A 27613-nucleotide genomic window follows, 5' to 3' on the forward strand; every position below is an offset into this window, starting at 1 on the left:
AGTATCATAAAGCCACTAAATGGACAATGCATAAGTGCTGTGCAATATTGTGTGAAGATGAATATAGAGATGTGTAGGGGAAGATTATCAGATAAGGTGAGAAATTTACCAGTAAATCTGTAGTGGAACATACGGTGGTCGAAGTAACTGCAACACTATGACTACAGCTACTTCAGAAAAGAAGGTGGGAGGCACAGGCTGGGAAAATGCAACTGTAAGTCCCATTTTTGCTGAGCTGCAGGCAGGAGAAGCACCATTATAAAAGTAACAATGAGAAATTAAGTACAAAATCTGTGAGGGGTGAAAGAACTGTATACCATCATACAACATTCAGAATAACAAGATATATTAAGAAAAGTACACATCATTAAAAGTTTATGACTGATTAAAGTGAATGCGCTTTCTGCTGTGTAGTGAACCTAGCTAATCTTTTAAGGTTATATTCCAAGGTGTGCTGTAGTCAGCAATTTTGCTTATTCTGTAAACTTTACTCTTGCAATAAATTTGTTATTCGCTCAAGCAGCATATACATTATCATAATATTAACACTAAAGAAAAAAGTTGGATGCAGAGGAAAAACATAGTAAATGTTGCAGCTGTAGACAGAACAGTAGTTGTATGCATTTTAATGCTGAGTATCCAGATAGCTCAGATTATGCACAGTGTGACTCACTGATGCATCATGAAAAAGCTGCAGTAAAAGTATGCAGAGAAGTACTCCAACTCTGTGGCATAATAAGGTAAAGCCCTGACTATGGCACAGACAGCCCAAGTTAGATTAGCAGCAGTGGCATCTGAGAAACAGGCAAGATAAGGGTGGGCATACCAATCCTGGTAGGGAATCAGTGCTGTTGGGTGCACCTTGGAGTTGATCCCTAGCAGGGGAGATTAGATGATACATCAGCAGGCCACATTGCATGTCCATCCCTGGAGGTTATGAGTGCAAGCAAGGAGGGAGGGGGACATTGAAAAACACTTCTCAGCAGTGAGGTGCTGCAGTGTCCTTCCTAGCCCTCAGTAAGGGTCAGAGTTAGTCTGATAGAGGAAGGAGTACACAGTAGACCTGGTGGATGACAAGAGATTCTAGAGGCAGAGAATAGTTGTGAAAAACCACAAACTCAGAAAAAAAACAGCATGAAGAAAAATGCAGCAGTAAATATTTATCTGGCTTAATAAGGCAAAACGTTACTATAGTTACCGCAGGGAAAATTTGCAAAACTTAAGTTAGCAGTTGTGTCAAATTCATAAGATCCACCATAAGAGAATTATCCATGTACAGTGGATATAAAAAGTGTACACACCCCTGTTAAAATGCCAGGTTTTGTGATATAAAAAATTAGACCACATTAAATCATTTCAAAACTTTTCCCACCTTTAATGTGACCTATACCCTGTACAATTGAATTGAAAAACCATTTCAAAACTTTTCCCACCTTTAATGTGACCTATAACCTGTACAATTCAATTGAAAAACCAATCTGTTAGGGGAAAAATATAAAAAATAAAAAACATATAATAAGCTGGTTGCATAAGTGTGCACACCCTTAAACTAATACTTTGTTGAAGCACCTTTTGATTTAATTACAGCATTCAGTCTTCTTGGGTACACACCTGCCATCAATTAAAGAGACTCTGATTAACCCCAAATAAAGTTCAGCTGTCCTAGTAGGATTTTCCTGACATTTACTTAGTTGGCTGCTACAGCAAAAGTCATTGTTCACAGAGAGCTTACAAATCATCAAAGGGATCTCATTGTTGAAATGTGTCAGGAGAAGGGTACAAAAAAATTTCCACAGTGTTGGATATACCATGGAACACAGTGAAGGCAAACATCACAAAGTGGAGAAAATATGGGACTACAGTGACATTGCAAAGAACTGGACGTCCCTCCAAAATTGAAAAGACAAGGCGAAAACTGGTCAGGGAGACAGCCAAGAGACCAACAGCAACACTGAAGGAGCTGCAGGAATTTCTGGCAAGTACTGGTTGTGTACTACATGTATCAACAATCTCCCAAATTCTCCATATGTCTGAGCTATGGGGTAGGGTTGCAAGACGGAAGCATTTTCTTACACAGAAAAACATCCAGGACCAGCTAAAATTTACAAAACAGTACATCAACTCTCCCAAAACCGTGTGGGAAAATGTGTTATGGTCTGATGAGACCAAGGTTGAACGTTTTGGCCACAGTTCCAAAAGGTACGTCTGGTGCAAAAACAACACTTTGCATCACCAAAAGAACACTGTCCCCACTGTTAAGCATGGTGGTGGCAGTATCATGCTTTAGGATTGCTTTTCTTCAGCTGGAACTGGGGCTTTAATGAAGGTGGAGGGAATTATGAACAGTTCCAAATACCAGTCACTTTTGACCCAAAACCTTCAGGCATTTGCTAGAAAACTGAAGATGAAGAGGAATTTCACCTTTATTTATTTATTTATTTTACATTTGTTGACCGGGCTGGTCCAACTGGATACATGTCCGTTTTCAGTGGAGGCCCGGGGAGAAAAGCTCCGCACTACAAAATAGTATTTACAAGACATAAGTACATTGTAAGTTTTAGCTATTATAGAGGTATTTCCTTTTGTCATATTAGTAGGGTGATTCTTACTGAATAGAGCTATGAATATAGGTACAAAGATGAATAAGAAGATGTAGCACAACATTGGTAGTATAGTAATACAGGGGAATGTTTAAAACTATGAAAGACAACAATGCACACTATTAACATTGGTAGTATAGTAATAGAGGGGAATGTTTAAAACTATGTAAGACAACAATGCACACTACTGAGCAATAAAGTCACACCAATTTAGTTTGCTAGTAGGCTAAGTTAGCTAGAAAAACACAATACAGCAATCAAGTCTCTGATTATAAACCAATACCAAAGTTAGTTATAAAAGTCACCCATATGATGTTTGTTAGTAATTCAATTAGTTATTAAATAGTTCACTATTAATAGGTATATTGATATGCACACAATTATAAGTAAGAGGTAATTTTGTTTGTGCTGGTATGTAGAGAGGTGTCATCATATAAAGACTGGTGTTTAGTCTGGATTAGCACAAGGGCATAACCAGTGAGATTTGAGGTATGTTTTAAGTTTGGTTTTAAATAGGGGAGCTGAGGAAATGGATGTATGGTGATCTGGGAGGGAGTTCCAGGTTTTTCCCACTGCGTTGGAGAACAGAGACTCACCAGCCAGATTGTTGGTTTTATTTATTTGCACTAGTAATTTGTTTGATGAGCGTAGGATCTTTAGGTTATAGTAGGGGAAGATTAGGTTGGTGAGTATGGGAGTCTTTGAAGGTTGGTATAGTATCTTTTGGACTATTGTTAGTTGGTTCAGTAAAATTAGATTTGACAGTTCTAACCAGCCTAGTTGTTTAAGATTGTTGCAGTGATGGGTTCTGTAGGTTGAGCCAGTTGCAAATCTTGCTATATTATTGTAGGTGATGGAAAGTTTGTTCAAATTGCTTTTGAATAGTTTAGTGTAGATAGGGGATGCATATGTAAGGGTTGAGATTAAATGGGTACGGGCAATAGTGGACCTGGCTTTGGGGGTTAGAAAGGGTTTGATTCTGTAGAGGGAACCTAGTTTTTTGTTAATAGTTTTTATAGTGTTATTAATATGGGGCTCAAAGGAGAGGTTGTTATCAATTAGTACCCCAAGTAGTCTTGTGGTTGATTCTGGAGATATTTCTGTACCATTAGTTGAGGTGACACTGAAGTATATTGGGGAAGTTCTGCGCGTGGGTGTGAATAATAGCATTTTTGTTTTTTTTGGATTGAGAATGAGGCAACGGTCAATGAGCCATTTCTCAACTATGTTAAATACGTTTTGTGTTAGAGACTGAAGTAGTGATTGCGTCTTGGCTGAGCATACTAATGTGGAATCATCTGCATACTGAATACAGGTGGCTTGAGGTATGACTGTGTGCAGGTCATTTGTGAAGATTGAAAAGAGGAGGGGACCGAGTATGGAGCCTTGAGGAACTCCGAGGGTTATTGGGAGGTGGGAAGATAGGCTATTCTGCCATAATACGGCTTGTTGCCTGTTTTGTAGGTAAGATTGAAACCACTGTATAGTGGGAGGAGCTAGTGACAAGTTTTTGAGAAAGTTTATGAGTAGCTGGTGGTTGACCATGTCAAAAGCTTTTGACAGATCAATAAAGAGAGCGGCGGATAGTGTATCTTTGTTACGATTTTTGTTGATGCAGTTGGTGAAGGATAACAGAGCAGAGGTGGTGCTGTGAGATGGTCTAAAGCCATGTTGACAGCTAGCTAGCAAGTTGTTTTCAAGTAAGTGTTTTAAGAGCTGCTTATGAATGCACCTCTCCATGATTTTTGCTAGGGGGGATAATATGGCGATGGGTCTGTAATTAGCTAGATCATTGGAGTTGCCACCTTTGTGAAGGGGAATAATATGAGAAATTTTCCAGAGTGATGGGATGGTACCCTCAGAGATAGTTCTATTGATGAGAATAGTTATGGGGTAGGCTATAGCTTTAGCAGCTTTTTGAAGGTATTCTGCAGGTAGTAGGTCTGCAGCGAGAGTGGTGTGTTTTAGTTTTTGAATTAGGGTGCAGACAAGGGATGTGGGGACAGGTTGAAATTTGAATAGTGGTGGGTTGATAGTGTTATGAGAGTATGTAGGACCAGGTTGGAATAAATGTAGTGATGAATTGTTAGTATTATGGGAAGAAGAAGTTGTGTTGGGTGACAAATGATTGGCAAGAGATTGAATGGTCTCTGTAAAAAAGGAATTGGCAATTTGGTTGGGTGTATTGTCTTCCGAGCCATTGGGTGTGGGTGTGACTGAGCGGCCTGGGTGTATCAGTTTATTGATGCCAGCCCAGAATTTTTGCGGTTTGTTTTGGTTGGTTTGTTGCAGATGACAGTAAAAGTTTTTTTTATCTGATAGAATGGCTTTTTTGGTTTAGTTTCTTATTTGTATATACTTTACTTGATCTGCGGGGCATTTAGTGGTAAGCCAGGTGGTCCTGAGTTTATTTTTTTGGAGGATCTTTTGTTTGGTGGTTTTGGTAAGCCATAGGGCTGGTTTTGATCTACATCTAATTGTCTGAGTAGGGGCATGGTAGTCCAGTGTGGTTAAGAATTTGGAATTAAAGTATTTGACTGCTTCTTCTAGTGGTAGGTGTTTAAGGGGTGACCAGTCACAGGCTATTAGTTCTTGTTGAAAGTTGTTGAGGTTAAGATTTTTGTTAGACCGAATACTCTTACAGATGTTTATGTTTGGATTTTCACTCTTATACCTGATTAGGAATGTGAATGAGTGGTCGCTGAGGTCTTCAGAGGAGGGTACCTATTTTATACGTTTATTGATTGCGATTTGTAAGGATCCAGTCTAGTGTGCTATCATTGTTATTAAGTTTATTAAATCTAGTGAGAGATGTGATGGTTTGAGTGAAACCATGTAGGTTGATATGGGTAGAAGGTTGCTCAGATGTACATCTACTCCAGTTTATGTTAAGGTCACAAAGTATTATTGTTTCTTGGGGGAAGGTGGTGGAAAGCCAGCTTAGGATAGTCTCTAAGGTGCTGATATTGTGTATTGTGTAACACAACAGTGACCCCAAGCATACATCCAAATCAACAAATGAGTGGCTTCATCAGAAGAAAAAGTTTTGGAATGGCCCAGACCTAAATATCTGTGAGGTGACCTGAAGAGGGCTGTGCACAAGAGATGCCCTCACCATCTGACAGATTTGGAGTGCTTTTGCAAGGAAGAGTGGACAAATATTGCCAAGTCAAGATGTGCCATGCTGATAGACTCCTACCCAAGAAGACTGAATGCTGTCATTAAATCAAAAGGTGCTTCAACAAAGTATTAGTTTAAGGGTGTGCACACTTCTGCAACCAGCTTATTGTACGTTTTTTATTTTTTATATTTTTTTCCCATAACAGATTTGTTTTTCAATTGAATTGTAGAGGTTATAGGTCACATTAAAGGTGGGAAAAGTTTTGAAATGATTTATTGTGGTCTCATTTTTTTATATCACAAAAACCTGGCATTTTAACAGGGGTGTGTACACTTTTTATATCCGCTGTATGAAGAGCATTTAAAAGCATTTTCTTTTGGTAAAATACAGTGAAGGCCATTGTTTTAGAATACTGATCCCCATGAAACGAAAAGCCTAACTTAAATTTGCATTAAACGCCACCAAACTCGTAGTGGCAATTTTTTTTTCCATTATTTTTATTTGTAAGGGAAGTTAGTGCCCCTATTAGCCTCTGCCAGTTAACTCTAAAGGAGGGGCTCAGGTGGGTGCCACCCCCTTTCAGGCAGAATTAACAGAAGATAGTTTGCCATTGCTGATTGCGAATATATGTCGTGAAGCACAAGCCTATCATACTAAAAGTAATGAAGCTGACATGACCGTCCTTTTCTCAGAACGTTTTAGATGGGGGTAAGTATATTGTAAAATTATGCCTTTAATAATATACGACTGTTGGAAAGATGAAGGAACGTATAATGTGTATGACTAAGGAAGATTACTGGTCATGTAAAAAAAGGAATAGAAGGGGCACAGTGAAGCACTATTTGGCAATGAGCAAATGCCCAGGTCAACATTTAATCAGTGCAGGTGATATAGGATAATTTGGCATAGAGAAGACTGTCCAGATCAAGATATAAATAATACTACATTAGCAATTCTGTAATTCAGTTTTTTTTTAGTTCAGACTTATTTTTCAGAAGTTGTGCCCGAGTGGCTATCGACGATTCTAGAGCTCACTGAAGGCAACAAGGTAGTGAGTGTCAAATGTATTTTTTGTTTGTGGACTACTAACTGGCTTACTAACTGATGATTTAAGTTTACACTTAGTAGTCATCCAAAGTGGTACTTTGGAGAGAGAGAGAGATATGAGAAGTAGGGAACTATAGACTGTTATAAGCAAGTTTTAGTTGAATAAAAGGCAGTTATGGTCAAAGTCTATCCAGTGCAGATTTTTTTATGGGGTACTGATAGGAGAAGACTTGTAGGAAGTTGTATAGAATGTAATAAAGCTGGAATAAGTTATGAATTAACTTTTGATAAACAGACATTGGGGTGAGTAAATACTCTTACTTTGTATAATTTGAGGAACTTTTGACTTGTCAAGATCACAACATTATTCACATGTTAGTTAAATTTTAATAGATTATAAATGGTAACAGCAAAGAAGCTTCTTAGTACAGACTTTTTCAGTGAGTGTGAGGTCGTGGAGGTTATATGAAGATACAAGCTAACTAATTTGGGATTTTTAACAGTATGGTGTCAGTTTAGTTTTATAGGTATTCAGACAACCTTATTTGGAGCCTTGAGTCCTAGGCCAACTGGGCAATAGCTCTTTTCCATCTAAATACCTACCTTCGGTGTCTCAAGCAACTGAAGAACCACTTTTTTTTTTTAACTTGAAGTAAAACCGTGGCATTCCAGGAGCTACTCCAGCTTAGAATGACATGCTTTGCCAATGCTTTTAACAGATCTTGGAGGGGTACACCTACCGACTTGATGTAGTTTAGCTGGTTGTGGTGTAACTGACAGTTTGCAAGAGGCAGTGTCTACTGTATTTTTACGTGAAGCCATGCTGTGTGCTTTGATACTTCCTATCAGAATTCCACTTAGAGCAGTCCACTAATAAAGTACAGACATGTTGATATGTAGTCTTCTCAGTGAAGTAAGATATCTGATGTTGTCAATTTTCTGTCTGTCATCAACTGTTGGGTTCGGCTCCTATCCCTCGGATCCCACTCGGCCATTGCTGAAGCTCATGGCAACCAAAACCTTTTGAGCTTTTCCCTTATCCACAATACACCAACCCCAATTACCTCAAATCTTGTTTGCCACTTCAAGCAAAAGATGTGGTTTCCTGTCGAGTGTTAGTGATATGTTGATACATCTCAAATGTTTTCTTCTTCAAATCCTCTTATACTATCCCTCACCATTAATTATGAATTTCCTGCCATTTTTCTATCTGTTGTACAATTTCCTCTGTACCTCTTAGATACTATTGTTAGTGTCTTCTTTCCCTGTATGATGATATTGTATTTTTCTCATTGCCATTGTTGGCATTTATATCCCTTTTCTCGCTTTCTAATTTTCTTCTGCTTTAAAAAAAAAAAAAAAAGTATTTCTATATTAAGATTGTGTTAAAGATGACTGATAAACCAGCAGGATTTAAAAAGTGTACTAAGTGTGGGCATAAGCTGTTGATTTCTGATACCACATACTGTTTAGGGCCACTCTGTGGCCCCAAACATGCACATATGGAAAAATTTCATAGCTTCATAGAAGATTATCTTGGCACAGAGCCAGACTTGAGACAGTGGGAGAAAGGGAAAAAGAGTATATCCTCTGGAAATGATTCTCTGCATCCAAATATCTTTTGTTGTATCTAGCCAGGCTCTCTGTTGCAGGGATAAGCATCCCCGATTGTCTCCAGAAGTGGACAATCAGGCCTTCTTTCAGGAGCGCTGGTAGAGTTTGTCAAAGAAAGATTCTCTAGCACACTGGTTCTGCAGGGCTCCTCTGCCACGGGGGCATCTTTGTCCACTCAAGTTCCCTCCTCTACCTCTGGGGGAACACCCGCCATGTGCATCTTGAAAAGGATCCTGAGACTTCTTGAACCACATTTTTCAACCAACTTGTTGATTCCTGGAAAAGGTTCTTTGAGGAGTTGAAAAATGTGTGCCCATGGCAGACAGGGTCTTTCCATCCTTTTCACAACTGGAGTGTCTTTTACCTTAGGACAAATAGACGTTCTGTCAAAAGCGGTATTGACAAAAGAAGACTTAAAGGTCTCCATAAACTCACAGAGGCACATCCAGGCAGGTCTCTTTTTGGAAATGCCTGAACCTGCTGCCCTTGAGGTACTTTCCGCTACACGTGAAATCAACCTCATGGAAGAATTGGATATGGACTGTAGGGTTGTCAGCTGAGAAGTAACAGATGTGTAAACTTCATCAGAAACAGCACCAGAGAGGGTGTTTGATAACTCCTTGACAAATCCCTCTGAAGTCTAGTAACATATGGCAGATAGTTCACAGACCTCAAGACAAAGGTCGCTGAAGCATAGACATGCTTCCCAAATCTGTCCATTGCCTGTGACTCCCTGTTGGGTGGATGGACAGTGGAACTTTCCTCAGCTAGTTCCTTCTTGGTGACTGCTGCAACGACAATGACATCAACAGGAACTCCCTTCACCCAAAACTCTATCCGTCGATGATGCCCCTATCCTGTCAGGTCTGCAAGGAATGGACTCTATGGTGTCAGGGTCCTTCCTCTCCCACTGCATGATCAAATCAATGAGCTCTTCAGTGGGCGGAGTCACCCAGGAGGTAGAAGGTCTTGTACCAAAAGCCTCCAGGAGAACAGAGGAGACATCTTCAGGAGGTAGGTTTTGGTACTGACTGTCCCAATGGATGGAGATGGTGAAGCTCTGAGCACTAAGACATCATGGTAGAGGATTTGAGATCTGAGGAGGAAGGATCTTCAGTACTGTCAAAGGAGAAAATACTCTCTTTCCCAGCCTCGAAGGCAGAAAAGCTCTGAGAGAGTGACTGTCAGATCCAAGAAGCCAAGCTTCTGAATCGCAGGCCTCCCCTGCTCCGAGGCACCACCACCAAGGTGGAAGCCAGAGCCGAGCTATCAAGAGCTAAAGCACCTCAGATCCAACAGGTAAACTACTGCTCTGGGAGATTTCTAGATCCTATGGGACAGGAGCCCTTCTCGCTTCATGTTTGGCCTCCCGGTCTCCTTTATGCACATCCTCTCACTCAATTGATTCCCAAATTTCTTCAGAAAGCTGCAAGGTAGAAGAGCAAGGTCATCCTCATTGCTTCTTATTGGCCTTGACAAATCTGGTTTCCCTTCCTTTGGCCTCACCAAATTTAAGCACCTTGGTTTTGGGATCCAAATCCGGGCCTCCTGTCTCACCCAACATGTTTGATACATCCAGACTTGGTAAATCTCAGGCTGAGATCCTGGCTTCTCCAGTTCCATTAATAGCCAGGCAACATATGGTCTCTTCTCCAGTCTGTCATATTCTTTTGTCCTCCCATAAACCTTCCTGTAATATTGAACCTTTTTCAGCTCCCATTCATGATATCTTGGGATTTCTAGCACATCTTTTTAAAGACTGAGCTAGTTCTTCTACTATTAGATTGGTTAGCAGTGATTTCCAATTTCCATCTTTTACTTTCTGCTAAGGCAGCAAACAATATCTGAGGTAATTCGTGCTGGTACATTATGGGTAAGGAAGAAGCTCAAGAGGATGTTCATCGTGCATACAGCTGCAGTCATAACAGATGGGTTTTCCTGCCGTCAGGCGGGTCTGCGGTCGGCCGAATTCCGAAGTCTAGGTCCGGCGTCGGATGTCGTCGCTTCTTCCCTGACGTCAGTGCGACAGGGGTATAAAAGAACCAGCCGACACCATTTTCTTCAGTCTTTCTTGCCGCGCGGTGCCCGAAGCACAAGCAGTTCGCAAGTGCCGGTCGGCCAGCTCCTGAGATTACGAATATTTTTCAACCGAAGTCTTCTTGAAAGCTAAGTAACCCATTGGGGAAACTTTTCTTGCCTCAGGCCGATGTCAGAATCATGTCAAAGCTAAATTACTAGATGCACCTCTGCAAAAAGATGTATTGTTTGGTGTTAAAGCTGAGGAAGTATTAAAGAAAATGGAGGAAAAGGCAAAATCAATGCAAACAGTGAAAGATTTCCTACAGGTACAACCTCCACGTTTCAGTAGAAATTGGCCTTCAAAAAATTGGTCCTTTCCAGCCACGGACAGACCCCAAAGAGGTAGATACAGGCGCCCGAGGGGTAGAGGGCAATCTCAAGGATCGTTTAGAGGCAGACAATGGCAAGCACCACCACAAAGAGGTGGTGAGGATAGTTCACAGCCATTCAGAAAGCAGAACCAATGACTTTCCCCTTTGCATGCCAAGCAAGGCTCAAATGGCAGCACCTTTAGGCGGAAAACTGGCATTATTTTCGAAAAATTGGCATATTGTCACAAAAGACAAATGGATCCTGGACATTATAGACAGAGGCTACAGATTCCACTTTCACACCCTTCCAAAAATGAGAGGCATGCCAAACCCTGCCACACAATCAAAGAGCAGAGGCACAAAAACAAATTTCAGATCTCATGGACATGAAAGCTATTCAAGAGGTACCTACACAAGAACAGGGTCAAGGTTTTTATTCCAGACTATTCCTGGTACCAAGGAAGGGCAAAGATTGGAGACCTATTTTGGACCTATCCATCCTCAACACATTTTTACTCGTGCCAAAATTCAAGATGCTCACATTACAGCAGCTTCTTCCCATGCTGGGCAAGGAGTCTTGGCTGGTAACATTGGACCTCAAGGAGGCATACCTGCATGTCCCAATCAGACAAGATTGCAGAAGATACCTCAGATTTCTTGCAGGTTCAACACATTATCAATTCTCTGCATTGCTCTTTGGCTTATCTACTGCGCCCAGAGTGTTCACGAAATGCCTGGCATCAGTAATTGCCTACTGCAGACTTCAAGGGATACAAATATACCCATATTTGGACGACTGCCTGATCCAAGCGGACAGCAAGCACATACTTCTGAAACATCTGGCGTTTGTAATAATATTGTTGAATTCTCTGGGATACACAGTCAACAAAAAGAAATCAAGGCTAATACCCTCTCAAACAATAATTTTCCTGGGTGCCAGCTTGGATACAAACACCCAGATGGCCTACCTCACGCCAGAGAAACAAGGGCAACTAACTCAATACTTCAGAAAACTGGCAACTTTCACCAGGCTGACTGCAAGGAAAATCCTGCAGGCTCTGGGATTCATGGCATCTTGCATCCTACTAATCCCATGTGCAAAGCTGCATATGAGGAAACTTCAATGGTACCTAAAAAACCTGTGGTCTCAACACAGCCACAGTTTGGAAACAATAATACCACTGATTCCATGTCTTCAAAAGGAATTTCTGTGGTGGGCTCAAGCATGCCAAAGAAACACAGGTCTCCCATTCTGCAAGCCTCAAGCAAATCAAGTCATCACAACAGACGCCTTGGACTATGCCTGGGGGGCGCACATGACAGACCGGTGCATTCAGAGCAAATGGTCCCAAAAAGAAAAGCACCTACACATCAATCAAAAGGAAATGCTAGCAGTAATAAATGCTATTATAGCTTTCAAAGACCTACTGCATCCAGGCCAGCTATTGATAAGGACAGACAACACCACAGTAATGTGGTACATAAACAAACAGGGAGGAACCCATTCATACCCCCTATGCAGGCTAGCCATGTCTCTTTGGAACATGGCTCTTGAATTACAAATCAAACTTCAAGCACAGTACCTGCCAGGCAAGGAAAACACGCTGGCAGACAACCTAAGCAGAAATATGACAGATCCACACGAATGGAAGTTGCATCCTCAAGTTTTTACAAAGATAATTCAAGCATGGGGAAGGCCAGACATAGATCTCTTTGCCTCCCACAGAAATCACCAATTGGCAAAATTCTGCTCAAGGACCTTTCATCCACAGGCCTGGAAAGCGGACGCACTCTGTTTCAGTTGGACAACAATGACAGTTTATGCCTTTCCACCTCTTCCTCTGCTGCCCAAAGTTCTATTAAAAACCAGAGCAGACAGACCAAAGATGATTCTCATTGCTCCAGACTGGCCAAGACAACACTGGTACCCACTCCTGAGGAGCCTGACGCATTCCTCACCATGGATCCTGCCTCTAATGCCTCTTCTACTGACTCAGCACAACTTCAAAACTCTTCACAGTCAGCTGAAAACACACAATCTAGCCGCATGGAAGATTCCTTAAAATTACAACAGACAACAGACTCTACTCTCCAAGGAGGTGCAGGATGTCATTTTGGAGGCCAGAAGACCTTCTACTAGAAAAGCCTACTCTGCAAAATGGAAACGGTTTTGTGCCTGGAATGAGAAAAAGGGCCAGAATCCTGGAATACTGAATTTACCTCAAATATTACAGTACCTAGCTGAGATGCTAAGCAGTGGACTTTCATTCTCCTCCATCAAAATCCATGCCTCAGCCATTTCTGCAGAATACAACACTGATCCTCCTCTATTCTCTTACCCCCTCTTAAGACAGTTCCTCAGAGGGGATAAGAATATAAAACCCCCAAGGAAACCACCAGTACCTGCTTGGGACCTCAATTTCATTCTAGAAAAACTGACCTTGCCTCCTTTTGAGCCAGCTGCTTCAACAGAACTCCAATATTTGTCCTGGAAAACAGCCTTCCTGCTGGCTATCACCTCAGCTCGCAGGGTTTCGGAACTACAAGCCCTCATGGCTGTGCAGCCTTTTATTATTTTCCATCAGGACAGAGTTTCCTTACGAACCAATCCTTCCTTTATGCCAAAGGTAGTATCCAGGGTAGCCTTGAATCAGGCTGTCCACTTACCTACCTTTTACCCTAATCCTCAAAACAAAGGGGAGAGACTACTACATTCCTTGGACATTCACAGACAGCTACGTTATTATTTGGACAGAACAAAGCCTTTCAGAAAATCAGAGCAACTCTTTGTGTCCTATGCTACAGGAGCTCAAGGGAAGCCTATTTCCAAACAGACAATCTCAAAATGGATAGCCCACTGCATACGCTTTTGTTACTCTTTTCATGGTAAAACTGTACCTGCAGGCATCAGATCTCACTCCACAAGGGCCACAGCTACCTCTGCAGCTTTCCTCAGGGGGGTTCCTACCAAAGATATTTTGGAAGCTGCCACTTGGAGTTCTGTACATACTTTCTCCAAGCACTATCACCTACCATTATACTCCAAATCTAGAGCAGGCTTTGCCACTGCAGTCTTGCAGGGCATTCTGGCTTCTCCTAGTTCCACCTAGTGCCTACCACCCCTTTTTTAGCTTTGGGATTCTACCCATCTGTTATAACTGCAGCTGTATGCACGATGAACATAGTACAGTTTTGTACCTACCATAAATGTAGATGTTCGAGTGCTAATACAGCTGCAGTCCAGGTTTCCCTCCCTCCTTCCCCTCTTGGGACAGGCCTAATGGCTAACACCTCCTCATGCAACCTGATTTGGGGTATTCTTTTATGGTGTATTTGCTTGCAACTACTGTTTTTTGATTATATTGCATTGCATTATTTCATAAATTTATGTATTGCCTTCCTTCTGGGGGCACCTGACATCTGGGGCAAGAAAAACTGAAGAAAATGGCGTTGGCTGGTTCTTTTATACCCCTGTTGCACTGACGTCAGGGAAGAAGCGACGACATCCGACGCCGGACCTAGACTTTGGAATTCGGCCGACCGAGGACCCGCCTGACGGCAGGAAAACCCATCTGTTATGACTGCAGCTGTATTAGCACTCGAACATCTACATTTATGGTAGGTACAAAACTGTACTTTTTGGTTGCCACGAGCTTTAGCAATGGGAGAGCTGGATCTGAGGGATGGAGCTGAACCCAGCAGTTGAGGAAGAATGAAAATAGTCAACACAGATGGAACATTATGGTGAGTACATAACTTTTTTTTTTTTTTTTTTTTAACTTATTCACACCTAGCCGTAGTGGAATGTCCCGCCACTAATAACTAGATGCCTGAGCATTTTCTGAAGCTAGAAAGCTTTAACCAAACTTGTATATCTTATGAAATTCAGTCCTGTTAAAACAGTATAAACAGCAGTGTAGTTCAGCAGAAATGTCTTCTTTACAAGAACAATCAATGCTTTCCTAGTAGTATGTCACAAAAAAATTCCAAAATGATATTTTTGCTAAATTTTTACAAACAGCTTTTCATATCCAGGAAAATGTACAACCTAGACATATAGAGGCAGCAGCATTTTATTCAACCAGAGTTAAGCTTTCATGTGACGGTATGAAGTTCCTTTGAGTTCTTGGTTGTTGAAATTTTTCAGAATATGAATAAATGTACACACACACAGACAATATTTGTTGAATGGGAAAGTGCGACTAGGACAGTGCCTATTTTCAGTGGGGGCCCGGGGAGAAATGCTCCAGACGCATGTCTTTGGAATGTGGGAGGAAACCAGAGTACCCAAAGGAAACTCATGCAAATTCAGGGAAAACATGGAGACTCCACACAGAAGGCACCCCAGCTGAGAATCGAACCAGAGAACCTCTTGCTGTGAGGCGCGCGCGCGTGTGTGTGTGTGTGTGTGTGTGTGTGTGTGTGTGTGTGTGTATATATATATATATATATATATATATATATCTAACAATATACACAACAGTCTTTCGAGCTGTACAACTTGCGGTGCACATGCAGAGGCAGTTTTCTTCACCATCCTGTAAAGCTTCACCTGAAGTGCATTCACTTTTAAATGACTGGAAATCTTCATGCACATATGGAAAAATTTCATAGCTTCATATCTTCATAATTGTGTGGTAGTTAGTGCAGATGATTAATTGTGTGAGCTGGTACTTGTGGTATAGGTCTTGATTCCCTTAGACTTCATTTGCCTGCTCTGTGACCTTGAGCAAGTCACTTAACCAAACAGTGCTTTGAGGCCATTGGGAATTTGGGTTCGGCTCCTTAATGGTCTACTGCGTTGCATACCTAGTAACTACCCGTTACTAGTAAGCAACTAGGAACATGTCATGTATAGTTCATTATTCATTATACAGCCAGTAGCTTCACATTTCACACAATACCCTTCTGTAATGTATTTCGCTCATTTATGAAAGTACATATATAACTTTGAATGCTGAATAGAAAATGGTGCTTAATATTGATCTCCACTCCACTGCGTCCTAGAGTAGCTGTCTTAGTGTCATTTGGTTTGTGTACCTTTCCTTTTCATATGCTGCCTATTATTAATTGGCAAATCACTTAGGTAAGGAAGCTAGGTCCTAAAATCCCTAAGGGGCTGTAGGTGTTAAATGGAAGTATGCAGAAAAGGTGCTATAGGTTTGACTGAGTTAATTGAAGATTCACATAACATGACAGGGACAAAACCTGAATGAATTCTTTTGCAAGGTTTTAGTAGTAATCAGCATACCTCTCAACCTTGCCAAATTTCTCGGTTTTCCCGGTTTTGAGGTCCAAATAATGGGGTGCCAAGTTTCCCGGCTTTATTTTTTTAAATTTTGTGTTTGATCTGACGTCATCACGTGCATGATTTCATCAGCTCTGTAAACAGCCTGCCAGCATGTCGGAATTGAGCTCCAGGGATGACATGCAAGCATTTCCGGCTGTCTTTTTCTTCCACGAGAGATTTTTGAGTTATGTAGCTGCAAGGTCCGGGAACATATGGTTTGTACCTTGTTTAGTACAAGCTGCAAGGGAAAAGAATTATGGATGTTCATCGTGTTTCACTGTTGCAATCATTACACTTGGGTTATCCTGCTGGCAGGCGACCCGAGTTCCAAAGTCTTGGTCCGGCGTCGGTTGCTGTCGCCTCTTCCCTGACATCAGTGCGCCAGGGGTATAAAAGATGCAACTGACGCCATTTTCTTCAGTCTTTCTTGCCGCGTGGTGCCTGAAGCAAAAGCAGTTCGCAAGTGCCGGTCGGCCGACTCCTGAGATTTTCAAAATTGAGTTTCAGAACCGAAGTCTTCAATAAAGCTAAGTACCCGTTGAAACTTTTTCTTGCTCCAGACCGATGTCAGTAAAAGTTAATAATTGTATTTCTTGTGGGAAGCAAATACCTCATATGGACTTTCACTCTTACTGTATTCCTTGCCTAGGCCCTGACCACGACGTTACCAGTTGTCGGTTTTGTGGTAGATTCAATAAATGCACTATTAAATGTCGGTTTGATTTTGCTTTACATTATTTTGGCTGAAGGTTTAATTACATAATGCCATCGGAACAACCGACGACCGGGATTTATGAAAACGCAAAGACAAAGAAAAGGACAGGCATCTGAGGTCCAAAACTGACGACGAAGCCTCTTCTAGGCCACTCGCCGGTTCTCAGTGAGGTGCTTTTGCAGCCCCTGACACCCGCTACCTCAGAGCCACAGGCCGTAACCGACAGCCACGTGGAGACACTGAGGCCTGTGGAAACTCAAGGTATTGGGCCTACGGAAACTATTCCCTCAGATGGGTCCGGAGCCGCTGAGCAGGCATCGGCTTCTGAGGGTGTTTTCAGACCTTCACAGCTTACAATTAAGCCCACTACAGCAGCAAAGGCAAAGTCAAAAACACCATTAAAGACAAGGAAACAAGTACATAATTCTCCAGAACAGTCATCCATGCCAAAGAAACAGATGCTTAAAATGACCGAGGATCTAATTACTTTAATCAGGGGTTCCCATCCCCCGCCTGACAAAAGGCCTAGGCAAGACACTGACTTTGATTCCTCTGACCAGGTTTCCATTTCCTCTGATTCCTCTTCTGATCAGGGATATTCTCTCCCTCCCTATGAGGACTCTGATGCAGAAGAGTCTATACCTTCAGCCTCTCCGCCTGAGGATTATTCTTTTGGGGAAACCCTACACACCATGAGGGAGCATTTCCATTGGGAGCGCCAGGATTATTCAGAATCCAAGAAAAGGCTCAGAGACTTTCTTTTATTGCCTCAGCACAGGCCCCTTGCTATCCCCCCTGTGCTGGATATTGTTGATGTTTTTTCTGAATCCAGTCTGTCCCCTGATTCTTTACCCCCTGCACCAGTCAAGCCAGACAGATACTACAGGGTCCCTGACTCTCATAAATTTCTTTACAAAAACCCCGCTGCAGACCCAGAAACAATTTCTCAGGGTCCTAAAGGGGTTAAGGTTTCCACTGCTAAAAATCCTGTCCCCTCGGATAGGGATTCCAGAGCTCTGGACAGATGGGGGAAAAAAAGTTTACACTTCTGCTACTTTAGCTGTAAGGGCTTTAAACTGCATGTTTCACATGCTTAAATATCAACAGTACCTCATGTCATTGTTAAAACAGAATATGGTTTCAAATTCAGAAAGTCCTGACAGTAAGGAAATGCAGGATTTATTGCATGCAGTTGAACAAGTGGGAAAGTATACTCTGCAATGTGGTTTTGATTCATTAGAGGATTCTTGTAGAGCCGCAGTTACAGGCTCTGTTATTTGAAGGCATGCTTGGTTGAAAGAACAAAGTTTACCTGATCATGTTAAAGTAAAATTATTGGATGCTCCACTACAGCATGATACTTTGTTTGGTGTTAAGGCAGAAGAGGTGTTAAAGAAAATGGAGGATAAAGCAAAATCAATGCAGACAGTGAAAAATTTCTTACAGGTTCAACCACCTAGATTTAGCAGAAACTGGCCTTCAAAAAATTGGTCCTTTCCAGTGTCAGACAGGCCACAAAAAGGCAGATACAGATGCCCAAGAGGCAGATCTCAGCCCCAAGGTTCCTACAGACCTAAACAATGGGGTGCTTCAGCCCCCAAAGGAGGGGAAGATAAACCACAACCTTATAGGAAACAGTCCCAATGACTTCCCTCTACAAATGCCAAGCACTTACCTTTTGACAGCACCCCTAGGGGGAAAGCTAGCACTTTTCTCATAAAATTGGCACATGATCACCCAGGACCAATGGGTGCTGAATATTGTTTCTCAGGGTTACAGGTTCCACTTCCACATGCTTCCAAAATCAAAAGGTATGCTAGACCTGCCACAAAACCAATGGGCAGAGGGACAAAAACAGATTGCTGCTCTTATGGACATGGGAGCTATTCAAAAAGTTCCACAGCAAGAACAGGGACAAGGATTTTACTCAAGACTTTCCTTAGTACCCAGAAAGGACAAAGCCTGGAGACCAGTACTGGACCTGTCAATCCTAAATACTTTCCTGGATGTTCCAAAATTCAAAATGTTAACACTACAACAACTTCTGCCCATGCTGGGCAAGAAGGCTTAGCTAGTTACTTTGGACCTCAAGGAGGCATACCTGCATGTCACAATCAGACAATCTTGCAGAAGATACATCAGATTCATAGCAGGCTCAATGCATTATCAATTCTCTGCACTGCCCTTTGGCTTATCTACTGGGTCTTCACAAAATGCCTGGCACCAGTAATTGCATTTTGCAGACAAAAAGGAATTTAAATATATTCCTACTTGGACGACTGCCTTATTCAAGCAGAGAGCAAGGACATTCTTCTAAAGCATCTGGCGTTTGCAAAAAGATTACTAATTTGCCTAGGGTACACAGTAAACGAAAAGAAATCAAAACTAGTGCCCTCTCAAGAGATAATATTCCTGGGTGCAAGCTTAAATACAACTGCCCAAATGGCTTATCTCACGCCAGACAAAGAAAGGCAACTGACTCATTACTTTCAAATGATGGCAGCAAAAACCCATCTCCCTGCAAGAAAAATTCTGCAGGCCCTGGGCTTCATGGCATCCTGCATTCTACTAATTCCATATGCAAAACCTGCATATGAGGAAACTACAATGGTATCTAAAAAGTGTTTGGACTAGCATTGTCACAGCCTGGAGACAGTCATTACTTTAATTCCCTGCCTGCAACAGGAGTTTCGATGGTGGTCCCAGGCCTGTCACCACAACAAGGGACATCCTTTCACCTTACCCACAGCCAGGCAGACAATAACAACGGATGCATCGGATTATGCCTGGGGGGCACATATGGCAGGAAAATGTATTCAGGGCACGTGGCCCAAGGAACAAATGCATCTTCACATCAATCAAAAAGAGATGCTAGCTGTACAGAATGCCCTGACAGCTTTCAAGGACCTACTACATCCAGGACAACTATTAATAAAGATGGACAATACCACAGTTATGTGGTACATAAACAAGCAAGGGGGCACACATTCCTACCCCCTATGCAGGCAAGCCATGACTTTGTGGAACATAGCACTGACCTATCAAGTTCATCTGCAGGCAAAATTCCTGCCAGGAACAAAAAATACACTAGCAGAAGAACTAAGCAGAAATCTCATTAACCCTCATGAATGGAAGCTAAATCCACAAGTGTTCAGCATAATGAAGAAATGGGGACGCCCAGACATAGATCTTTTTGCCTCCCTCACAATTACCAAATGCAGAAATTTTGCACAAGAATTTATCACTCTCAAGCATGGAAAGTGGATGCTCTATCATTCAGCTGGAAAGGCCTGATGGTCTATGCCTTCCCTCCGATGCCTCTTCTTACCAAGGTGCTACTAAAAGTCAGACAAGAAAGACCAAAAATTATCCTGATTGTCCCAGACTGGCCACACCAGCACTGGTACCCAATCCTAAAGAGTTTGTCTCAAGACCCAGCTTGGCTTCTGCCTCAAATTCCTCATCTTCTGACACAACAAAACAATCAGATTCTGCACAGTCAACTCAGACACAGCATGGCAGATAATGTAGCCACTCAGACTGCCCCTCTCTCTAAAGCTGTTATGGATGTCATTTAGAAGCCAGGAGGCCCAGCACTAGGAAATCTTATGCAGAAAAATGGAAGAGATTCTGTGCTTGGAACCAGGCACAAGGGCTCGAACCACTTGTCCCTAATATACCTCAGATTTTACAATACCTAACTGAGATGCTGGACAAAGGCTTACCTTTTTCATCTATTAAAATCCATGCCTCTGCCATTTCAGCCCATTACAATATGGAACCTCCTATTTTTTCACATCCTCTACTACGACAGTACTTCAGAGGGGCAAAAAATATAAGACCCCCAAGGAGAGCACCAGTACCAACTTGGGATCTCAATTTTGTTTTAGAAAAACTCACACTGCCTCCTTTTGAACCAGCCAGCACAGCTGATCTAAAATTCTTATCATGGAAAAACTGCTCTGTTCCTAGCAATAACTTCAGCAAAAAGAATCTCAGAGTTACAGGCATTAATGGCTGTGGAACCTTTCCTCATTTTTCTCTAAGGACAAACCCAACATTCATGCCAAAAGTGGTCTCCAATGTGGCCTTAAACCAAACCATTCATTTACCTACTTTTTACCGAAATCGCCAGAATAAAGGGGAGAGACTTCTGCACGCTTTGGATATACACAAACAGCTACGATTCTACTCGGACAAAACAAAAGCTATCAGAAAAACTGAGCAACTGTTTGTAGCCTATGCTGCAGGATCACAAGGAAAGCCTAAAGCAGACAATCTCAAAATGGATAGAACACTGCATCCGCTTCTGTTATGCACAACATGGCAAATCAGTGCCTAAGGGCATTAGGCCTCATTCTGCCAGAGCAGCAGCCACTTCAGCAGCTTTCCTCAGAGGAGTACCAACCAAAGACATTTCAGAAGCTGCAACCTGGAGCTCAGTGCACACTTTCACCAAGCACTACCACTTACCTCTCTACTCTAAATCCAGAGCAGGATTTGCCACTGCAGTTCTGCAGGGCCTGGTAGCCTCTCCAAATCCTATTTAGACTCAGCCGCCCAACCTCAACTTTGGGATTCTACCCAAGTGTAATGACTGCAACAGTGAAACATGATGAATATAGTACAGTTGTGTACCTACCATAAATGTAGATGTTAGAGTGTATTCACTGTTGCAGTCCAGGTTACCCACCCACCATCCCCCTTTTTTCATTGCTGGGGCTTTTCTGTACTTCTCATCTCTATACAACCTATGTGGTGTATTTGCTTGTAGATGAAGGAATTGTTTATAGTAATATATGCATGTATTTGGGCACAATTTTATCTTTTCAGCCTTCCTATCTGGGGGCACCTGACATCTGGGGCAAGAAAAACTGAAGAAAAAAGTGTCTGTTGCATCTTTTATACCCCTGGTGCACTGACGTCAGGGAAGAGGTGACAGCAACCGACGCCGGACCAAGACTTTGGAACTCGGGCCGACTGCGGGTCACCTGCCAGCAGGATAACCGAAGTGTAATGATTGCAACAGTGAATACACTCGAACATCTACATTTGTGGTAGGTACACAACTGCACTTTTGTCTCCAGGTACCTCCGTTTAGGCTGCTGTGCCAGTAGTACAAGCTGCAAGGTCTGGGAACAAGGCTGCTGTGCAAGGGAATGTAGTTAGTACAAGCTGCGAGGTTAAATATTCAAAGATGCAATCTCCTTTATTTTATTTATTCAAAATTGCAAGCTCCTTGAAATGTGGTTCGTACTTTGTAAGGGATTAGCTGTTCATGTTATGGTAGTATACTTTGTAAGCTCTAAGGGACGTTATGGTAGTATACTTCGAAAGATGCAAGGAACGTTATGGTAATATACTTTGAAAGGTGTGTGTGTCTGTGTGTGTCTGTGTGTGTGTGTGTGTGTATGTCTTTGTGTGTGTCTGTGTAAAATGCCCCATTTAAATATACCTGGTGGCTACAGTTACCCTGGCTCAATCCCTGTACCTTTGGAACAGGTAGCAAGAGCCTGAATTCCCTACCCACCACCACTTGTAGGTTTTTGCCTCATATTTTTGTTGTATTTCTTATAAAATATGTGGTTTTCTGGATTTGTGTGGCAAATCAGTGAAGGATTGAATTCATTAAATAATGACAGGCATTTGAATTTCAGATTTCATATTCTTCAGAAAATACATGGTAGCACAAACCTTTTTATTCTACCAATTTTCCAAGTTTATAAGATCGAGATTTGAAATTTGTTCCTATTTTGGGGTTGTATTCCCCATTATTGGCTTTGTCCAGATTTTTTGGGCTAAGAGGTTGAGAGCTATGGTGAGAACTGAATTCACTGAATATGTTTGGGGGCTGTATTGCCCCATTATTGGCTTTGTCCAAGTGTTTTGTGCTAAGAGGTTGAGAGCTATGGTGAGAACTGAATTCACTAAATTATAGCCATTTAAGTTACAGTCTTCCTATCTTTCAGGAAACAGCTTATTTGGCATAGTGATATGTTGTTCTGACTGTAGTGAACAGGGTCCTTGGTTCAAGACTTGGCAGTGAAACACATGGTGGTAACACATTTTATTCTAACAACTTTCCAAGATTATATAAGTAATGTTTAAAATGTGTTCCTGGGTTTTGGGCTTTTGTCCCCCCAATAAATTTTGACTTTTTCCAGATTTCTTCTGCTCAAAGTTGAGAGATACAGTTGAGTGGATTTTACAAGGAGCTGAGAGCTTCAGGGGAAGAGAAGTTTAGTGCTGCTTATGCTGAGTCTGCTTGCACTGTATATAGCATAACAGGTTGAATATTTGCTTTTGATGCAGAAGGCTGTGAGTTCTACTCCCACAGTATGTAGATGCATTGCTGATACTGTACTGTGTCGTACATTTAAAGGGGTGGATGCTGCAGTCCTGAGAATTTCCTCTTTGGTGGCGATAACTAGCAACTATGAACCTGTTATCAGTTTGCCATCCATTCCCTATTGCAATATTATTAGCTTATCATTTTCTAATGTAACATAGGCAGTTTATTCATCAAGGGCAACAGGCACTTTGTTCGTAGGTGAAACAATGAAATATAAAGTTGTTTTCTAGCAGCAACCTCTTCATTAGTTACAGATCTCTTTAATGTGGGATTATTTGGATGACTTTTACTTTTGCAGAGATTGTGCAAATATTTACTGATACTGGTAGATTTTAGAAGTTTGAGTAGACTTTTATGATGGAAATGATGTTCTTCATGTTTCACTGTTGTAGTCATTACATTTGGGTTATCCCTGCCAGGGTAGTCCTCGGCCGCACCGAATACCAGAGGCTTAGTATTTCTGCGTCAGTTGCTGTCACTTCAGGACTGATGTCAGGTTATCAGTAGTATAAAGTAAGGCAGCTGATGCCATTACATCAGTCTTTCTTGCCATGGAGCCTGAAGCAGAAGCAGTTCGCACAAGTGCTGGTCGGCTACTACCTGAGTTTCGTCTACCAAACTGAAGCTGAAGTCTTCTAAAGCTAAGTACCACATTGGGGATCCTTTTTTCTTGCAGTAACCAGTGTCAGAAAAAGTTAATTGTCTCGCCTATGGAAAGCAAATACCACACCGAGACTTTCATTCTTACTGCGTCACTTGTTTAGGCCCAGCCCATGATGTCCCCCATTGTCGCTTTTTTCACTTCCAGAACTATCCGTCGTCGGGCCCTTATTGTAGCTAGATGTTTTCGCTTACAGTCCTCGAATTTTAATATGGCTTCGGTATGCCGTCCAACAGTAGATCTTCCGAAAAACGTAAAAATTAAGACAGAGAGAGAGACCGCACAGGTCCAAACCTACCGACGACACTTCCGTTAAGCTACTAGTCAGTTCTGTGGTCCTCAGTGAGGCGCTTTCGCAGCCCCTGATGCCCACTTCTGCGGATTCACAGGCCGTTACAAAGACCCTTTTGGAGTCTGGTATGCCACAAAACTCTTCGACTAAGGATCATGCGGTCGTCTCTACCTTGGATGGGTCCAGATCTGCTGAGCAGGCACCAGCTTCCGAGGAAGTCCTTGCACTACCAATTTTCGATACCGTTCTTTCGAAAACGACTGAGTTTCTTAAGCCCAGGGTACGAACCACACCCAAGAAACCGATGACCCAATTTCAGGCACCTGCTGATAGAGATCTGTCCCCTGTAGTTTTGTCTGAACAAGAGTCATATGACTCTGATGCATCTGAATATGAAGACATGCAACCCCTCTCTACTTATGAGGATTCTGATGCAGAGGATTCCATCTCTTCAGCCTCTCCCCAGAGGATTTTTCCTTTGGGGAAACCCTTCATACCTAAGGGAGCATTTCCAATAGGCGTGTCAAGACTACCCTCAGTCTAAAAAGAGACTTGGAATTCTTAGATCTTCCACAGCACAGACCCTTGGCCATCCTCCCAGTCCTGGATGTTGTGGAGGATGTTTTCCTGGAATCCAGCTTGACTCCTGACACCCTCCCTCCTACACCCAGAAAACCAGACCGGTGCTATAGAGTCCCTGACTCTCACAAATTTATTTTTAAAAATCCTACTGCTGACCCTGAGGTAATTTCTCAAGGGCCTAAAGGGATTAAAGCAACCTCTGCTAAGAATCCCACCCCCTCAGATAGGGATTCCCAAGCACTAGACATTTGGGGTAAAAAAGTGTACACCTCAGCTACTCTTGCCATCAGGTCACTAAAATGTCAGTTTCATATGCTAAAATTTCAGCAACATACCCTGGAACTCCTCAAACAAAAATGTCTTCCTTTCCTGCTTGTGCAGAATCTAGAGAGTTACAAGAGTTAATGCATTCTGCAAGTCAAGTAACTAAACACACCTTGCACTGTGGTTTTGATGCCCTAGAAGCTTCTTGCAGGGCAGTAGTCACTGGATCTGTCATTAGAAGGCATGCATGGTTTACGGAACAGCCTCTGCCAGACCATGTCAAATCTAAATTGTTGAATGCCTCTTTACATAAAGATAACTTATTTGGCACTAAGGCAGAAGATGTCTTAAAAAAGATGGAAGAAAAAGCAAAATCTATGCAGACAGTTAAGGATTTCTTACAGGTCCAGCCACCCAGGTTCAGCAGGCATTGTCCCACCAAGCACTTGTCCTTTCCTGCCCCCACTAAGCTGGTCCAGCCCAGGCCCCGGGGAACCAGACCCCCCCCCCCCCAAGCAGCAGCCACAGGGAATGCAGAGATCTAAGTAGAGGCCTACCTCCACATTTCTATCAGGAAATCATACAGGAAATATCTCTGTTTCAGGGCAGGATTTCAACATTTTCAGTTCTCTGCGCTTCCCTTCGTCTTATCTACTGCTCCCAGAGTTTTCACAAAATGTCTGGCTCCGGCCATTGCCTTTTGCAGACAAAGGAATAGGTTCATAGGTTAGTACTAGGCTAACTGCCCTTATGGGCCATTTTTAAGCCTAGCCAATTACCCCATGTCAGAATCAAACCCTCTACCTTGTGTTTCTAAGGTAAGTACCTTAACCATTATGCTAACCTCACACCCATATCCAGATTTACCCATACTTAGATGACTGCCTTATTCAGGCAGACAGCCAGGAAAAGCTGCTCAAGCACCTGGCCTTTGTAAAGACCTTACTAACCTTCCTAGGGTACACAATCAACGAAAAGAAATCCAAACAGGTGCCCATCCAAAGAATTATCTTCCTGGGAGCAAGCCTGGACAAAGCATCCCAGATGGCATTCCTTATACCAGAAAAACAAATTTTCCAGACAAACTACTTCTCTCAACTAGCCACCAGACCCCAGTTATCTGCAAGGAAGATCTTGCAAGCTGTGGGGTTCATGGCATCTTGCATACTACTCAGTCCAAATGCCAGACTGCATATGAGGAAACTTCAGTGGTACCTAAAAAGCCTTTGGTGTCAATAATCTCAAGACCTGGAGACTCTTGCCTCAAGAAAGATTTTCTTTGGTGGGCAACAGCATGCTCCCACAACAAGGGACTAGCTTTCTCACCCCCCCCCCCCGCCCAGACCCTCACCACAGATGCATCAGACTATGCTTGGGGTGCACACCTAGATGGCAGGTGCATACAGGGCCAGTGGAGCCTGCAGCATATCCCTCTGCACATCAGCCAAAAAGAGATGATGGCTGTCCAGCACACCTTAATAGCTTTCAAGCCCCATCTCTCCCCAGGGGTCTCCTGATCAAAACAAGACAACACCTCTGTGATGTGGTATATCAACAAGCATGGAGGGACTCACTCCTATCCCCTGTGCAGGCTGGCCATGACCCTTTGGCACACAGCCACTGCCATGCAACTGCACCTGTTAGCACAATTCTTACTAGGTTCTCTCAATAATCTGGTAGACCAGTTAAGCAGAAATCTTCTAGACCCACATGAGTGGCAGCTCAACAGAAGAACCTTCACCCTAATAACTCAGAAATGGGGCACCTTGAAGGTCGACCTCTTTGCCTCCCACACCAATCATCAGCTCAGCAAATTCTGCCCCAGGGATTATCACTGCATGGCTTGGAAAGTGGATGCCTTGTCCTTCCCCTGAGTCAGTATGTCAGTCTGTGCCATCCTCCACTACCTCTCATCCCCAGGGTACTGCTCAAAATAAAGGAGGAAAAACCAAGGACAATTCTTATAGCTCCGGACTGGCCTTGCCAGCACTGGTACCCTTTGCTGCGCATCCTGTTCCCACTGCCACCATGGCATCTTCCTCAGATTCCAAATCTCCTGACCCAGAGGTAAGGGGAATTCATGCATCCCCAATTGCAGACACTCACTTTGGCAGCTTGGCTTATTCACTAACCACGGATCAATCTGTCAACCTCAGTAAACAGGTTCTAGAGGTTATACGTGAGGCCAGATGCCCTAGCACTAGAAACTCTTATGCTGACAAATGGAAAATGTTCTGCACCTGGATCCAGGGGAGCCAATATATGGCACAGCTCTACCTCCCTCCCTCTCATCCTGGATTACTTACCTGACTTACACACAGTGGTCTCTCTTTCTCCTCTATAAAAATTCATGCCTCTGCTATCTCTGCTCATTTCCCCACTGAGCAGCCCCTTTTCTCACACCCTTTGGTCAAACAGTTCCTAAGAGGGGCTAGCAACTTGAGGCCACCCAGAAGAGCACCAGCACCAGCTTGGGACCTTAACTTTGTGTTGGAAAAGCTCACCCTGGCCCCTTTCAAACCAGCTTCCTCTGCAAAGCTAAAATTTCTCTCCTGGAAGGCAACTTTCCTTCTGGCCATCACTTCAGCCAGAAGAGTCTCCGAGCTGCAAGCAGTCATGGCTGTGGAATCCTTGATCTTCCATGCCAACAGGGTAACCCTCAGAACTAACCCATCCTTCATGCCC

General features: G+C 42.7%; 1 protein-coding gene across 1 annotated transcript in view; it reads left to right on the plus strand.

Annotated features, from left to right (window-relative positions):
• Window positions 1–27613, plus strand: part of KIF1B (kinesin family member 1B) — a gene marked incomplete in the record, with an annotated part of 2363676 nt that overhangs the window by 1198691 nt on the left and 1137372 nt on the right.

Source organism: Protopterus annectens, chromosome 2.part1, assembly GCF_019279795.1.
Source record: "Protopterus annectens isolate FY-2018-M chromosome 2.part1, PAN1.0, whole genome shotgun sequence".
Lineage (NCBI taxonomy): Eukaryota > Metazoa > Chordata > Ceratodontiformes > Protopteridae > Protopterus > Protopterus annectens.